Source organism: Nothobranchius furzeri, chromosome 11 (genome assembly GCF_043380555.1).
Source record: "Nothobranchius furzeri strain GRZ-AD chromosome 11, NfurGRZ-RIMD1, whole genome shotgun sequence".
In the NCBI taxonomy this organism is placed as follows: Eukaryota; Metazoa; Chordata; class Actinopteri; order Cyprinodontiformes; family Nothobranchiidae; genus Nothobranchius; species Nothobranchius furzeri.
In genome coordinates, this window is record NC_091751.1 from 53,314,795 (window position 1) to 53,322,987 (window position 8,193).

Genomic DNA, 8,193 nt, shown 5'->3' on the forward strand with positions numbered 1-8,193 from the left:
GAGTTTTTTTAATATATATAGAGTTGATTTTTTGTGAATTTTTAAGTTGGACCGAAGTAGTTGGGTAATTTCAATTAACTTGAAATTTATAAATTGGACCAAAGGAGTTAAGATAATTTCAATAAACTTAAAATTTTTAAGTTGGACAAAGGAGTTAGGATAATTTCAATGAACTTGAAATTTTTAAGTTACACCAAGGTAGTTTGGTAATTTCAATTAACTTGTCATTTTTAAGTTGGACCAAAGGAGTTGGGATAATTTTAATGAGCTTAAAATTTTAAAGAAATCTAAATGAAAATCTTACTTTAATCAAACTTTATAGTTCACTTTGAACAAACTTGATTCAACTGTGTGTTACCAGTTGACATGGTTTTTTCAAGTTTTTTCAAAGAAACACTTTTTTCAGTGTAATTCTTGCCACTTTTTACATTAATAATTTTATCATGAGTGTTTTATTAGTTCTTATATTTGCTTATCTCTTAATTATTACTTTTTTCTATCTTACCTTCTGCACCAAAATACCGCAGCAATTTCCTAATGACTTGGCACACAATATGGCAATAAAAACTTCTGATTTTTTTAAGGTTTAAAAGAGTGGCCCGTACGGGGATCGAACCCGCGACCTTGGCGTTATTAGCACCACGCTCTAACCAACTGAGCTAACCGGCCATGTTGCAGACTCAGAAACTACAAAATATAAAGATAGCAGTCTTCTCTGATGATGTGATTATTGGGATGTGTACCGTGTGTGTTTTTAGCTGGCGCAGAAGAACATGCTGTTGAAGCGCTTCACAGATTATCAGAAACAACACGTTGGTGATCCTTTTAATGTAGTCATATAGAGAAATATTACTAGTTTTCACCGGACCTCGTGGCGCAACGGTAGCGCGTCTGACTCCAGATCAGAAGGTTGCGTGTTCAAATCACGTCGGGGTCAAATGTCAAGTTCTTACGTTTTGCAAACGCCCATAGTATTGTTTCAGTGGCTTTTCTCCTAGAAACTATACAACATTTTGTTGTATTTTATTATATATCTGTTGTCTCAGATGTTTATGCATGTACGTGTACATTCTCATCTGCACACTCAGATATAAGCCCGCTACTATATAAAAAATCTAATAGCCCATCGACTCCTTCAACTCAGCTAACCGGGATTGGGGTCAGAATCTACAGTATGATCCAAAGGGTTCAAATGAAGGCAACTGTACTTCTTTGGTTTCTTGAAGACGTTTCGCTTCTCATCCGAGGAGTTTTGTCAATTCTAACTGGAATATGGGAGAGTCGAGTTTATAAACTGTAGCTCGAGCCGAAACTACTCTACTATTTAAACAACAAGACAGCTACAATTTATTAGCTTGACTCTCCCATATTCGTATTGTTTCGTCTTCAAGAAATCAAAGAATTTAGCCAACATTTGCTGTTGACAAGTTGCCAACATTTGAACCTTTTGGATTACCATGACCCGAATGCCCGGATGACTGAGAACCTTCTCGAGCAAAGCAACAACATGACAACATAGCGTTTGCTGTTGTGACTGAGAATTTAAAACTCTATTGAATTCTCATGTGCGTTGGTGGTATAGTGGTTAGCATAGCTGCCTTCCAAGCAGTTGACCCGGGTTCGATTCCCGGCCAACGCAGCCTTTTTCATGTGTTCATACTTCTAACAATAACGCAATGCAAAAGCAGAACAAGGTCATCCTGAAATTCTATAAATTCTGGATTAATTAGCTGATTAAATGTTACATTATGAGCATGGAATTTTACACCACATTCTAATTGTCTGATATTTTGAATTTTGGGTTTTTCATAAACTGTAAGCTAAATCATCACAATTATAATAAACAAAGTCTTGAAATAAATTGCTTTGTCTGTAATGAGAGATCAGTGGACTCAGTGGGCTCATTTCATGCGAATCAAACATGGGGTGGAGGATGCCATCATCTACCTGCAGCACCGGGCGCCGACTCACCTCGAGATGTAAAAATTCACTGTGATAGTCATTTTCTTTGACTTTTCAAGTGCCTTCAACACTATCCAGCCGTGTCTACTGCAGCAAAAGATGAGTGGTGCAGGAGAGAACGAACATCTGACTGCATGGACCATCAATTACCTCACCAACAGTACGTGAGGCTGCACAATTGTATGGCTGAGGTGGTTGTGCGCAGTACGGGAGTTACGCAAGGTACGGTGCTCTCACCCTTTCTTTTCACCTTCTACACCTCGGACTTCACCTATAACACCAGCAGCTGTCCCCTCCAGAAGTTCTCAGATGACTCTGCATTGTTGGCTGTGTGTCTTGGGGGAATGACCCCGCAGTACAGGTCAGCTGGTGGATCAGCTTCCACACACACCAATACAATATAAAGAAACACCAATACACTCCAGCACCATTTCTACCCTGCTGGTGCAAATGCGAGGGCCAGCCCAAGGTGGGGTTGCTGGCGGTTTGGGGCGGGCCCCGCGAGCTGGACCTGGCCCACGGACCACCTATTGAGTACTGCTGATCTATGGTGTAGACTTTGAGGTGGCGTATACCTTTAAGTACCTGGGTGTTCACCTCAACACTAAACTGAGCTGTAATTAAAGGTTAAAATAACAGCTCACTGCTTTTGTGTATTTATCTGTAAACTTATTTTTCTTCTTTAAGTGTATGTGCTGCTGTAGCAAGTGAATTTTCAGACTGTGTGATTAATAAGGTTTATTCTGTTCTATTTTATTTTATTTCATTCTTAAAGATTGTTTCTTCTTTTTAGTCTTCTTCAATCGAAAAAAGTTAAAACATCTGTGCAGTACTTGAGCTCTGTGGTGTGCTCATTTGCAAGGCGAGCCTCATCTCAATTAAAACTGTCATGCACAAGCATTTTCTGGAACGTTTAAAAAATTGTAATTGCTTATGACACTACAAACTACTTCTTATTATTGATGTAAATAAGAAATTTAGAAAAGCGGGCTCGTCCGGGATTTGAACCCGGGACCTCTCGCACCCTAAGCGAGAATCATACCCCTAGACCAACGAGCCGTTGAGACTACATGCCTCACCGTACCTACCTTGAAATTCACTGAAATGGACAAGAGAAAGTGAAGGTTTTTTTTGTTTTTTTTTAACAAACTTTATTTGTTTTTGTCACAAATACATAGTCGCACTAACAAACATACATCAAATATACACACGAACAGACATCAGCTCATTAATTGACAAGAGGCACATAACAGATAATACAACCTTCCAAAAGGTACATTTTTTGATTGTTTTTGTTATGCAGGGTCAATCAGAAATAAACATTGAAGACTTATTAAAGTGAGTTCTGCCTTCTTATTTACAATTAACTTTATGGTGTTAACATATGAATGGAAGTCATTTAAGAAAACGCAAAAGTTAGGGAGAGATTTGGAGACCCTCGCTTTATGTATATGAAATTTCCCTAAAAGAAGCATTAAATTAATTATAAAACTTAACCTTTTATCATTACATTCAAACTTGATAATAACATCCTTAGATCTGATTTGGATAGTGTGTTTGGATTTAATCATAATGAAATTTTCCATATCTTTCCAAAATCCAGATGAGAGAGGACAATTATAAAATAAGTGTATGATAGTCTCTGAACCAGTGTGACAAAAGGTACATTTCTCATCCAGATCCTTGAACAATGATAATTTTTTGTTACATGGATAAATATTGTGAAAAATTTTGAAATTAAGTTCCCTTATCTTGTTTGAAATACAGTATTGAAAGTGAACCATCCATGCTTTCTTCCAATTTATATCAAACTGTGTGTTCCAGAAAAACTTTCCTTTGGGTGCCACTGTATCAGAACAACATAAAACCTTCCTTATATGCTGGTTTGAACATTTCTTGTCTAATAAATCAATACCCCCAACTTTTAGAGATGGCATCTGCAAACTAAATCTCTGATAAACAGAGTGTGCTCTCATTAACTCAACTATGCCTGAAGAAATGGCTCTCATGACCGAGGCAAATTCTCTGTATTTCACTGGAAAGTCCTTAGTTTTCAAAAAGTTTTCATAGGTCTAAAGGCTTCCGTTATCATCAAATAAATCCGCGGCAAAAATAATGCCTTTCTCAACCCAATTAATTTTGTATAAGCTTTTGTTGTTTATGGTAATATTACCGTTATTCCATAATATTTCTTTGTGTGGGGAGAAATTATGTGTATGGCATAATTTCCATGCAAGTAAAGCCTGCTGGTGAAACATTGAAAGTTTCACTGGTAATTTAGAAATAATAAAGTTGCAACGTAACAGAAAATTTAACCCCCCTACCATTTTAAATATGTTGTGTGGAATAAAATTCCATAAAGATTCTGGCATTTCTAGACATTTTTTAATCCATTTGACTTTAAAGGTGTTGTTTAAGTGGAAAAAATTTAAGAGTTCTAAGCCCCCCCTTGCTCTTTCCAGATAGAGTATGCCTTTTTTTAGATGATGATACCTGTTCTTCCAGACAAAGTTTACAAATAAACTGTTAATTTCTTTACAAGTTGCATCATTAACATGAAGGGAGAGGGCGGGATATACTAACCTTGATATGCCTCCCGCTTTTGTTAACAACACCCTGCCAAAAATAGAGAGGTCCCTTTGCAGCCACATATTAAGAATCAAATGAGTTTTTTTAATCCTTGATTGCAGATTTAATGTTTGTCTCATCATTTTGTCTTTTTTTATGTGAATTCCTAAATATCTAACAGTTTGTTTGACGGGAATATTGAACATATATTGGTCATTGGTCTCATATAAACATAAAATTTCACTTTTATCAACATTTAGCTTCAGTCCTGAAGCTTCTGAAAATTCTCGTATTGCATGTAGAGCATTTGGTATCTGTGATTTATCTCTAAGAAACAAGACTGTGTCATCAGCCAGTTGGGACATCTTAACTTCTCTATTAAAAATTTCTAAACCATGAATATTTGGATTGTGTGAAATATTTAAAAACAAAAGTTCAGCGGCAATCAGAAACAAAAAGCAAGAAATTGGGCAGCCCTGTCGTACACCTCTTAATATTGGAAACCTCCCAGACATCTGTGGATATAAAATTATTGAGCTGTTTATATCTTTATAAAGCATTTCAATAACACTAATAAACGACTCTCCGAAACCTAAAATTTGAAGTGTTTGTAAAATGAAGGTGTGTTCAATCGAATCAAATGCCTTGTAAAAGTCGAGGAAAATCATCAAAGCATTTGAGTTTATAAAATGTGAATAATCGATTAGATCCAACACTAGTCTAATATTAGAGCTAATGTGACGTTTGGGAAGAAATCCGTTCTGGTTTTCACTTATTATCTCACCTAAATCCTTTTTTAGTCTTTTCGCATACACCAAAGATAAAATTTTGTAATCAATATTTAAAAGTGAGATAGGTCTCCAATTTTCTATTTTTAAAGGATCTTTGTCTGTCTTAGGGAGCAGAGTTATAAGACCTTGTTTCATGGTTGTTGTCATTTCTTGCCTACTTATACATTCTTTGAACATCAGAAAAAGGTGACTACCAATTAATTCCCAAAAACAAAGATAGAATTCTACTGAGAGTCCGTCGCTACCAGGTGACTTTCCTAACTTCATTGAATGCAAAGCATCTGTAATTTCTGGAAATAAAAGCTCAGCATCACAAGAGTCTTTAAAGGCCTCCGATATCAGAGGTGTAAACATCCTAATATGATTTAAGAATCTGTCACAATTAGTCTGATTAAATTTTGTAGAATACAAATCACTGTAAAATGAGGTAGTATAATTGGCGATCATAGCAGGGTCTGAGTTTATTATACCATTAATATTAAGAGCCACAATGTTGTTTCTATTCCTGTTTCTTTTTTCTAGAGCAAAAAAGTAACTAGAATTTTTCTCTCCTTTCTCTAACCACTTAGCTCTAGACCTTATGAATGCACCTTTAGCTAAATTGACATACATTTTATCAAGTTCATCTTTTAGATTGGACAGAACTCTTAATTCACTTTCAGACAAGTCTTGCTTAGATATTAGGGGCTCTAATTTAACAATTAAATGTTGCATTTTATTTGTGTTCTGTTTCTGTATTTCTTTACATCGTTTTATTGCTGTTTCCCGAACCTTATATTTGAAAAACTCCCACTTTTGAATTGGATCCATCTCTCTTTCCTTAAAAATTTTCTCAACCAAAATTGAAACATTTTCCTTAAAATTTCTATCTTCCAAAAGGTCATTGTTAAATTTCCAATAGCCCCTAATACTTGGTCGTTCTTTAACTCCTTTTAATCTAAGATTTATTAATTTATGATCAGATAATGGGGCATGTGAGTGAGAAACATCTGTGACATATTTTAATGCATGTGTAGACATTAACCATAAATCTATTCGTGACTGGGAACTCCTGCTAGAATTGGACCACGTATATTGTGTAGCGTCAGGGTTCATATATCTCCACACATCTGTAAGATGGTAATTTGCGCTCAAAAATTCAGTAGGTTTGAAACTTATTGATGTAAACCTTGGAGGAAGCCGGTCCACAATATCAACTGAAACATCATTAAAGTCACCTCCAATAATTAAAATGGGGTTATTGTATTTTGCTTTCAAAAAATCCAACTTTAAAGAAAATTCCTGAAAAACAGTTCTTGCATGAGATGAATTATTTGGGCCATAAACAATTCCAATAATAAAATGTTGGTTATCCAATTTCACAGCCAACATAAGCCAGCGACCTTCATTTGACATTACAGACTGCAGTATGCCACCACAAAATCTATTTAACAGAATTGCCGTGCCAGCAGAGTGATTTGAGCCATGAGAAAAAAATATGGAATCCCCCCATTGTGACTTCCAAAACTTTTCATCAACCTTGCATGAATGAGTCTCCTGCAGAAAAACGAAGTCTGCATTGCAGTTCCTACAAAATATGAAAATTGCCTTTCTTTTTGTGATTTCCCGTAGACCCCTAACATTAAGCGAACAAACATTTAGTGCCTTAAAACTAAAACCTGCCATATTTGAACAAATTGCTGATGTCAATAACAATCACCGAGAAGAAAAAAGATGAAGAAAAAAGAAAAATAATAAAAGAATAGTACTTACGAACCTTTAACCTTAACTGCAAGTACCCATTTGCTTTATGCGCATTTTTTAAACCTTTTTCAAGTATTAACTGAAAATAATTTTACCAGCATCCATCGTCACACAGCTTTAAATCAACATCTAGCGAGTAACTTTTTTCCCTTCTATGTAAACATGAGGGCCTCTAAAGCCAGCACGCTTTCCTTGCTTCCTAGCTTCCTCCACTATCGGCCACAACCGATTTCGCTCCATCCGGTCAGCCTGTGTCAGATCTTCCTTCAGGAACAGTTTCTTCTCTTTAAGTGTGTTGTTGTCACGGGATACCTTCCAGATCTTGTTTCTGAAAGCTCGCATAGTGAACTGAATAATGACAGGTCGAGTGGAATTTTCCCGGACTACACCAACCCTGTGCACAGTATCAACAAGGAAATCCAACTTTTCTTTATCCTCTGGTGCAAGCGCAACGAAGAGCTTCATTATCTCCTCTCTGATGTTTTCCCCCGGTGTTTCTTTCTTGCCATACAGCCGCAGGTTCCATCGTCTGCTGTATCGTTCGGCATCATCACTTCTTTGCTGCTCCTTAACCAACTGCTCCGATACATCTTTAATCATGTTTTCGTTCTTCTGTACATGCATTTCAACTGCTTTTAGCTGATCACAGACATTAGCGATAACTTCTGTATTTTTAGTTATTTTTTGCTCTAGCGCTGCAAAGCGGCCAGATAGTTCCATTACGGCTTTCAAGATGTCATCGTTAGATGTTCCTTCAGGTGAGATGTTAGCTGATTTTGCTTTTTTTGTATCAGGGCTCTTTGTGGGTGTAACAGGTAGTGGAGTGAAAGCAGCATCAAAGTCCTGCATACCTCGTTGCAGTAAAGAGGCTTCCTCTTTGGAATTTTTCGGTCCTCTTTTTGCCATTTCAAAAGATTGAGCTGAGATGACTGTAAGCTAGCCAGCTAGAAACAGTCGACGTGGAGGTGAGTATCCTTTCAGTAACAAGTTCTTCTTCCTCTTATCTTATGCATAAACGATTCCTTGAACAACAATGCCGGTAATATATGGTTTATTTGCCTTTGTTAACGTGGTACAACTCACAGTCACGGAGCTCCTCACAACACCTCCGCACTGGTCGCCATCTTGA

At 36.7% G+C, this 8,193-nt stretch overlaps 4 non-coding genes across 4 annotated transcripts; 2 read left to right on the forward strand and 2 right to left on the reverse strand.

Moving 5' to 3' along the window:
• Positions 1-595: 595 nt before the first annotated feature.
• On the reverse strand, positions 596-669 carry trnai-aau (transfer RNA isoleucine (anticodon AAU)). Its single transcript has one exon. It is a non-coding gene; the product is annotated as a tRNA-Ile (tRNA).
• A 196-nt stretch (positions 670-865) lies between these two features.
• trnaw-cca (transfer RNA tryptophan (anticodon CCA)) lies at positions 866-937 on the forward strand. The gene has a single exon. It is a non-coding gene; the product is annotated as a tRNA-Trp (tRNA).
• A 630-nt stretch (positions 938-1,567) lies between these two features.
• trnag-ucc (transfer RNA glycine (anticodon UCC)) lies at positions 1,568-1,639 on the forward strand. Its single transcript has one exon. It is a non-coding gene; the product is annotated as a tRNA-Gly (tRNA).
• A 1,310-nt stretch (positions 1,640-2,949) lies between these two features.
• Positions 2,950-3,021, reverse strand: trnap-agg (transfer RNA proline (anticodon AGG)). Its single transcript has one exon. It is a non-coding gene; the product is annotated as a tRNA-Pro (tRNA).
• Positions 3,022-8,193: the final 5,172 nt, after the last annotated feature.